This window comes from Panthera tigris, chromosome A3 (genome assembly GCF_018350195.1).
Source record: "Panthera tigris isolate Pti1 chromosome A3, P.tigris_Pti1_mat1.1, whole genome shotgun sequence".
NCBI lineage: Eukaryota > Metazoa > Chordata > Mammalia > Carnivora > Felidae > Panthera > Panthera tigris.
The window spans coordinates 74,096,751-74,106,317 of record NC_056662.1 but is presented as its reverse complement, the minus strand read 5'-3'; the positions used below and the strand labels follow the sequence as shown (position 1 = coordinate 74,106,317).

Sequence of the window (9,567 nt, the reverse complement as noted above, 5' to 3'; positions counted from 1 at the left end):
AAAAAAGTAAATTGATGTCCATTCATTAAATAAATGTTTATTGAGTACCTGTTATGTGCCAGGATACAGAAGGAAACAAAAATATACAAAGTCCCTGTTGTAGCCAAATGGTGAAATAAATTTACATCTAACATTGATCAAAAAGTATGTTCTGACAAATGAACAACATCAAAAAATCCCAACAATGTAAATAAACTTTATGATATCATGATATTCACAGATTATTGAGCCTCTGAAGTAAACATTGCTTATTACACTTTATTCCACCATTTTAAAAATTAGCAGCAGGTAATGTTACTTATTAAAACAGCTATTCTAAGTAGAAGAGAGATGGGGAAAATAATTGAGAAGCACACCCCCTCTTTCCACTTATCTCTCATGTGATTAGCTAGGCATGTGTGCAAATTAAGAAAGACTGAGAAACCCAATTGCACAGTCTAACCATTAGATAAAATTGCTTGAAGTTCAAGGATATTCACTTGGATTGACCATAAAGATTTCAGTGTGGCTAAAACACTGTTACAAATGAGATTGGTTGTGGTTTGGGAAGGTTCACTTTTCCATTTTCCTTCATTCTCCATGGAGATGTGTGCCAGAATCAGAGAGTATCTATTCTCACTTACTCCTATCTGAACCCCAACCATAACTCTGTTTTCCCATTCAGTTTTAATCTTGGGCAAATTAGTTTTAAAATCTAGCCTTCCTGGAAAGATCACTGTAGAAAGAAGACAACTTTTTTCCATCTTAAATACAACTTCAAAAGTGACAGACTGGAAAATCTCTGCAGGCAAATGTGATGTCACTAAAGAAATCACACACTTACCCGTAGAGATTCTACAGTCTGACATCTTCAAGCATCGAACTGTTCATCAGCTATGCTTTTCTGTATGCAGTCCTTTGACTTGAAATAAATCTGGAGTGGCCAAATAACCAAACTATAGATAACTTACTGAACTTCAGCTTCTTCCAAACTAAGGGGACATACATGCTTCAGGATGACTGAATCCCATCAAATTAAGTTGTAAGATAAGAAGGTTAAATGGTATAAAGCTGCTAATAGCAAAGTGTGATCCCCAGACTAGCAGTATCAGTGCCACCTGGGAACTTACTAGAAATATACATTCTTGTGCCCAGCCCAGGCCTCCTGAATCAGAAACTTTGAGAATGAGCACTTGTCATTTATGCTTTAACAGGTCTTCCAGGTGATTCTGATTCACACTCAAGTTTGAGAACCACAGGCTTAAAGAGAAAACAAAGGATTATTGCTGAAACACTGAACTCAGAAATCGTCTGGTGTTATGTAATATATAAAAAAAAAAGATAAAAGAATATGTATTCACAAAAATAGTATTGTCTAGGATACATTTCTTTTCTAAAGTGATTATCTTAATAACAAGCTTAAGTATTAACAATGGAACAAAACACCTTCCTTTAACTCTTACTTTGCCAGTAGAATTGCAGAGCTCTGCAATTTTCCTTAGAAATAAAGAGTTAAGAAATCTTATTTAGGAGGAGAAAACGTTTTCATGTTTGGGAGGATTAAAAGGGTACTGACATCATTCAAGTCATGAGCCATAATTCTTATTAGATTTTATTGCTACATTCTTTACACAGCTTTGGAAAGTTATTCCTAAGAGCACAAAATATGCACTTAGACTGCACACAGAGAAGGAAAATGCTCTCACAATGAAATTATTTTAGCCTGACCCAATAATATCTTGAAAGACTCAAGACTTATTCTCTGTGTAACATATCTTTTCAAAATAAGAGATGAGTTTATGTGAAATTTGTATTTTTCAGTACCTTTGATCATTTCCCATCTTAACAGTTAAATTCGTCTATAAAAGATCTAATTTCTGTATACTAAAAAAACGATTTTTCTCTCCTCTCTGATATAAGAATCACATGGCAGAAGGGTAAAGAAAAAAATACAAATTAAAAATTATAATTGAACTTGGCCTTTAATGACAATGAATGAAATACACAAATTAGTTCTTGTATAGCAGAATGGAGTATCTGAAGTGTCAGTATGCCTGTTAATCAGTAACTTCTGGTAGCGTGTTAAAAATTCATCTTCAGTTTCATTCATAATGAATTCATTTTTATTATTTCTGGACCACACCAATTTCCCATGATGTGATGGAAAAAATTGTAACATTCAAAAACTGAATTAGATCACACACAAAACGACAACTTACTCAGATTATAATAATAAGATTTGGCTTATTCATTGACAAGTGAGAGCCCAGCTATGTCCAGAATCTGCAAAGACAGTGCTGGAGAACAGCAAGATGTTTCAGAGACTTCAAACACCCTGAAAGAAGTACATTTACTTAGATGAGGATGAAAAGGCTCTCTAAATACCAGGTTTCTTTGCTTTTATTAGAATTAAATCAATTCAGCATTGATGGAATTGCAGATCAGGGAATCCCAACTGGCAATCTTAAATGCCTTTGATAGTAAAAAAATTATTAACCATTATAAGCAATTTGACACGCAAAATCTTTCAAAACATGGGCTCGTTGGAGGAAACAGTAAGAAGTGACGCTAGGAATTTAGCATCTTCCTTGGCAGTAGGAGAGCTAGAACTCTCTGATAGCAACAACTAATAGCTATTCCTACATGAAACACTCTATACATATTGTCTAATTTAGTCCTCGCACAAACCTGGTGAGGGAGGTATTATTAACCATCTCATTTTGTGAGCAAAGAAACTAAAGTTCAGAAAAACATAAATGGAAAGAAAAGAAATACCTGAACCTGCATGACTGTACATCTGAGACAAAAGAGTATGGAGAATGAACAGGGAACTACAGGTCAGGAAACTGGATTTGGAATATTTGACTCCCTTATTTATGCCTCTCTGGGTCTAAATTTCCTCATCGTTAAAACAAACTGAGTATCCACTTTTCCTGTTTACTGCCCACGGCTTGGAAAACACTTGCCAATCATAAAGAACTGAAAAATGTAGGACATTGTTATTATGCTTGGGGTGAACTGGCAAGCTTTGGGGATGGCCTGGTCTCTTGCTATTTCCCCCACCATAAACTACATCCTTAGCTGTGAAAACTGCAAGAGAAAGGATGCTGCTGTAAATACTAATTTGTCCCTATCATTAGCCCCTCCCAAAACTCTGGCCTTCTGTCTTTGATCATTCTCCCTCCCAGGCCCAGCCATGTTCCTTGTCCCACTCTGGTGATCCCAAGGCCACACATCTTTAAAGCAAGCAAACAGCCTCTCTTGAAGGGCTGTGCCAGGCAAGTTCACATGGTCTTTCCTTCCTTTTAAATTAATTAATCAATTAATTTATTTATTAACATTTATTTTTGAGAGAGAGAGGCAGACCACGAGTGGGGCAGGGGCAGAGAGAGAGGGAGACAAAGAATCCAAAGCTGGCTCCAGGCCCTGAGCTGTCAGCACAGAGCCCAGTGCTGGGCTGGAACCTGTTGACTGTGAGATCATGACATGAGCCCATGTCGGACACTTAACTGACTAAGCCACCCAGGCATCCCGTAGGCTTTCCTTCTTTTGACAAGGGAGCAGATTTCCTCCTTTTTGCTTTCAAGGGATGTCAGGATTTTCAATAAATGTATAACTGAAAAACACCAGTGCCTAAAAGGCCATGCAGAAGTAGAGCTTGGCTGCAACATGGTACAACGTACCCCCCCTCAGGAACCGGTAATTGCTAACAGATCCAATCCTGACAGACACTTTACAAGCTCTATCATAGACTCTTAATATTTTAGATCTGGAATGGAAAATAGCGACCACTTATTCCAATTCTATTATTTATTGAGCACTGATTGCATGCTGGGCCTTTCACATGCACTGTCCCATTTAATCTTTCTAACAATCTTGTATTATTAATGGTACCATTTTGCAGATGAGAAACTGAAGCTCTTAGAGGTTTAATAAGGGCCTTGAACTGGATCTGTTCGGCTCCAAAGCCCATCATTTTAACCACCCAATTTTAAGGCCCAGAGGCGTTCAGTGGCCCCAGGTCACACAACTGGTTAGTGGTAAGCCTGAAACTAGACTTCAGTTTTCTTTGTACCATATGACACTTGTTACTACTTGAACCGTCTATATTCCTAGAAAAGTGTCAAACTATTCAGTTTCTCATACAAACCCAATGGCTGACTCGAAATCAAAGCTGCTAAGTTATAATTCACCACTAGAGTGGGCATCAAGAAAGAAAGTTTCATATGAATTCTGCATCTATTTATACTTTAACCCCAGTGGGTAAATTGTAAAAGCATGCCTTTATATTCCTGAGGACATGACAAACCATCAAATTCACACATCATTATGAAACAGATGCTTTTCCTAATTTCTGTTGCTAACCTAACAGGCATGGCAAAACTAATCATTAATAAAGATGGTCCCTAACTTACAATGGTTCAACTTAACTATCTGCCAACCTTAGGTGGGGTGTAAAAGTGATACACATTCAGTAAAAAACATACTTTGCATTTTGAATTTTGAGGTTTTCTCAGGTTAAGGACACATGGTACGATACCCTCCCATGATGGTAGGCAGTAGCATACGATAAATGAGGATAAACAACCTAAATACTTACAACCATTATGTACCCATTCAACCATTCTATTTCTCACTTCAGTACAGTATCTAATAAATTATAAGATATGTTCAACACTTCATTATAAAATAGGCCTTGTGTTAGAGGACTGTGCCCAATTGTAGAGCTAAATTTAAGTGTTCTGAGCACATTTAAAGTAGGCTAGGCTGAGCTACGATTTTCTGTAGGTTCTATGCATTAAGTGCCTTTTTGACTTATAGCAGTTTCAACAGACAGTGAGTTTATTGGGATATAACCCCATCATAAGTCAAGAAAGATCTATCTGTAGCACAGCAGGGATCATGTTGGGGTTTTGTAAGACCAGGCTTGAATTTGCACTCATAAACAGGTAAATGTTACCAATTCATTACTCATCTTCCAATTTCCATGTCACTTGTTAACTCTGTCTTCTGTAAAATTTCACCTGAAGGACCCATTAAGGATATTACAATATGTAAAAAATAGATAACCTTTCCATTTGACAAATGGCTTTTAATTTTCTTAGTGGTCACCCACAGCAGTGGCTGCTGTGGATAACTTCCTTCATCTCACAAATGACTACCTACCAAAATTAAAGTAGCACGTAATGAAATCTGATCTAATAAAAAGTGTGGTTAATTGCTATGCCAAATTATAACATTAATTACTTGATGCAAATAAAAGTACAAAGGGATATTTCCTGAGTGGCTTTAGTTCAGCTTTTGTTTTTCCCTCCCATACTTGTTGCTCACCACCTTGCTTCTCATTTTCTTTCCTTCCTTCTATCTTCCCCCTCATCTCTGCAAAACTCAGAGCTGTGTTTGGTTGTGGGAAAGGGGGAAGGTGAAGGGCAAAATAATTTCAATGGGGTTAAAACATATCACCAGTAATTCATAGATTATTCTTTCTCCTAAGGCTTCAACCAGGAGCTTCAGAAGAACTAAAAGTCATATTTCTTTGCCCAGTTATTGGTTTAAGGAAACCAGGGATCACCATGTATTTTACGAAAAAGGTAACTTACCACCATTATCGTTATTGATAAATATTTGTTGAGCATACCATGTGCTTGCAACAGTGCCAAATGCTGTATTTTTTGAAGGCTTCAGGCAAGGAAGACAGGCTATTCCTTTTTCTAGTGGGGACTCCCCTCTGAAACTTAATTTTCAGTGCCCCAATGGTTTGAGAGGGTGCATAGAATTATCCCTTATTTAAAGATATAATTATACTTCATTTAGATTTTATTATCTCACTTTTATGGAATTGTATGGATTTTAAGTGTTTTGCCCAACTTGTTTTTAGAACAAGCTCTCTTTTCTCACTTTATATACAAAACATCCTAACTGGCTGCATTTGACTTTGAATATCTATGTTAGAAAGACACAGACTCATTTGAGAAACTAAGCATGTGAAAACTAGGAGTAGTAAATATTTATGAATATGGTAATGTTCTCTTTCTTGACCTGGGTGGTGGTTACATGGGTGTGTCCACTTGGTGATAATTCATCAAGCTGTACACTCATGATTTGCACATTTTTCTATAAGTGTGTTTACCTCAATAAAATAACTTAGACATACATATTTATGAAGAGTCCTGACATCCCCTCCCCAAACACATGCAAGCCCACAATCAGAAGAACTGATTTCACAGGAGAGTATTTATTTTTCCCTTTCCTGGAGTCCTCATTTCTTGCCCCAGGGACTTTAACTCTTCAACTTCAATCCAAGAGATTGTTTGTAGGGCCTCCCTCTCATCAGATGTTCTCCCTTTACACTTTTTTTTTCTTTTTCTCAAGGAATTTCTTCTGTTGACTGGGCCTCTGTCTTCTCTAATAGGTCCCTATAATTTCTGTGTTCTTCCTTTTTTGCTCACAGTATGTTATCCGGCTGCCCTTGCCAATGCCCACAAAGCTTCAGTTGTCCTTTCCCAGGTGCTGGCTGGGTGGCTTTCTCAGGCTTGTCTTCAAGATGAACTCATGGGATTAAAAATTACTGTGCCTCCTACTTTCTTTCTCTCTTTTTCTCTCTATACCTCTGGAACTTGTATTTCCAGCAGATTGAATCCCATGTTTCTTTGCAACGCCATTGAAAAGTACTACTATTGGACATTCTCCCATTTTCAACTGCTTATTTTTTTTTAATGTTCATTTATTTATTTTTGACAGAGAGAATGAGACTGAGTGGGGGAGAGGCAAAGAGAGAGAGGGAGAGAGAGAATTCCAGGCTCAGCATGGAGCCTGATGTGGGACTTGATCCCACGAACTGTGAGATCATGACCTGAGCCAAAATCAAGGGTCAGATGCTCAACCAACTGAGCCACCCAGCCGCCCTTACCTCCCTGATAGGATTCTGTCAAAATCAAATGAAATAATCTACATAAAATACTTAGTATACATACTAAGTAAAATACTCAGACATATGGTAATCACTCATTAAATAGCAGCTTTTGTTATTGTTAGTAATAGTATGATTAGCTAAGGATGTTTTTTGTTTGTTATAACAGTAGGGTCAACTCAAATTCTTAACCTGTGAAAATTGTAATGCCGAGGGAAAAATAAAATAGCAGCTACCATTTATTACATGTTCTGTATCAGTCATTGTTAGGCACTTTACACAAATAGTCTTATTGAAGCCTCTAATAACAGTATGAAATAGATTTGGGGATCCCATTTTAAAATGAGAAAACTGAGTTTTGTAGGGGTTACACCATTTTGCTGGGTCACTTCCAATTAAACTGAACATGGAGATGTGTTTCTTCTGAAAAAACCACCTTCTTGCAGGATGTGCATCCTGCCAGATTGTGGCATGACACTTGGCCCCTCAATAAGAAGCCATTGGGTTCCAACTACAGAAGAAATCTCAAACCTGACCCTTGCCTCTAAGGAGCAGACAATGGGTAAGTCAACCTTGTCCCAACTTTGTCCAGCGTTTCATCTTTGAGACCTAATGATTTGCAGGCTTCAAGGACCTAATCATCTTCTACTCTTTTGTGTTTGTTGCCTTTAGCATCTCCTCCATCATCCCAAATGAAGAATCATCTTGGAAAATTGTGACAAATTTATAGACTAAAGTTTCTTCTCCGTTGTAAGAATCTTGAGAGGTCTGGAATTCTAGACCCTGTCTCCTAAAAATTTCCAGGATAAACTTCCCTCCTCCTTTTACTATAGGTGCACTCTACAAAAGAAGGTAGGTTTGAAATGATTCAGACACTAAGACTACAACCCCACTGAGTCATGATCAATGCCTCATGTCTTTGGTCTCCAGAAAGAGGACCTTCAAAATATTCTTTCTTTTTTAAGAAATGGAAGGTGGCATACACCAAGTCTTAAGAGTTACACCCAATTATACACAGGCAATCCTTAGTGAATATTCTAATAGCAACTAGTTTATTTATTTCTCTCCAATTACTCATGTCAATATCATTATCCAACTTGCTAATGGCTTTCCTTGAAGAGGTTATTTATTCATCTGCTTTGCTTCAGTTATGAAAGATGCACTGTGTCCCTTGAACTAGGGCTGGCTTCTTTTTAAGACTTTCTAGAAGCTTAAACTAGAAGAGTATGAAAAAGCCCTTTTTTATGAGAACCATTCTTTATATCAATTACACTTTTGCTCTGTCATTAATTGTGACTACCTATTTAAGAATGTCTCCACCATTCAGAATGTGGAAAACATGCCAATGGGAAGCTCAGCTCAATGGCAGTTCTGGCTTTGGCTTTGGGCTGGACACCCACTTATGCACAGTATGACTCAGACTCCCTTCTCGTAACGCCTTATCTCTAGACACCATTCTCCATGAATCCTTTTCTCTATTCGTAATCACTTCTAATCCTCATGCTCCTCTGTCTGACCTTCTCTTCCCACAAAAATCCAGAAAGTATGCACTTAATAAACAAACAAATCCATTGACAAAGATAGATGTATTCAGGGCAGCTTTACCAAAATTCAGCTTCAAACTGGTATTTAGCAAAATTCCAGCCAAAATGCTCATTTGTAACTCCAGCCAACTATTTTATTGAAACCAATTCAAAGCCAAACATTTTTTGAATGCCTACAAAGCTACAAAAATAATAAATAATGTTTGGCTATCTTTCAGGCCTTGGGGGATTCAGAGTCCCGATCCCAAAAAGAACAAGAAGGCAAGGTAAAAAGGAAGCAGACATGAAAAAGATTATTGCCTGGAGAGCGACTCCCACCCAGAAATCACAGAGAGGAAGTTTGTTTGAAGAAACTTGAAGTGGTCCCCACATCTGCTAGAAAATTGGGATATAGAACAGAGCCCTGTTGAAGGGGTTCTTATAAGTCCTCTCACCCATCAGCACCTTTTCAGTTGGTTTTCATAGACTTTTCTGCCTTTGTTTTGAGTTAATTTCCAAAAGAGGGATTGCAAAAGACACTCAAATGTAACAAAATTAGTACCACTCCAGCACCAGTGTGAATCTGAGTACCCAAAGACCTGAGCTGTTTCAGAATTCTGACCTGAAGGCTAAGGGAGAACTAGATTTCTAAGCAGCATGTCTCAAATGACAGAACACTTGTATCCATAAAGAAGAGAAAACAATTATAAAATGGCTTATGTCAACTCTGGATACCATTGGTTCAGAGAAACCATAAGCAGCATGCAAACTCAGAAGCCCCTCAGTGTAAAAATAGATACACCTCTTGGCCAACACCCTAGAGCACCCTGGTACATCATTAATAAGTCAGTAACTTGAGCAAGGCACAGAAGCAGATTTTAAAAACTTCCGGGAAGGGGGCGCCTGGGTGGCGCAGTCGGTTAAGCTTCCGACTTCAGCCAGGTCACGATCTCACGGTCCGTGAGTTCAAGCCCCGCGTCAGGCTCTGGGCTGATGGCTCGGAGCCTGGAGCCTGTTTCTGATTCTGTGTCTCCCTCTCTCTCTGCCCTTCCCCCATTCATGCTCTGTCTCTCTCTGTCCCAAAAATAAATAAAAAACGTTGAAAAAAAATAAAATAAAAACTTCTGGGAAGGAGGCGTCTGGGTGGCTCAGCCA

General features: G+C 38.1%; 1 long non-coding RNA gene across 1 annotated transcript; it reads left to right on the top strand.

Moving 5' to 3' along the window:
- The first annotated feature begins 5,482 nt into the window (after positions 1-5,482).
- On the top strand, positions 5,483-9,313 carry LOC122237026. The gene is made up of 4 exons (XR_006215222.1): positions 5,483-5,570; positions 7,336-7,451; positions 7,562-7,741; positions 8,652-9,313. It is a non-coding gene; the product is annotated as an uncharacterized LOC122237026 (long non-coding RNA).
- The last annotated feature ends 254 nt before the right edge of the window (positions 9,314-9,567 follow it).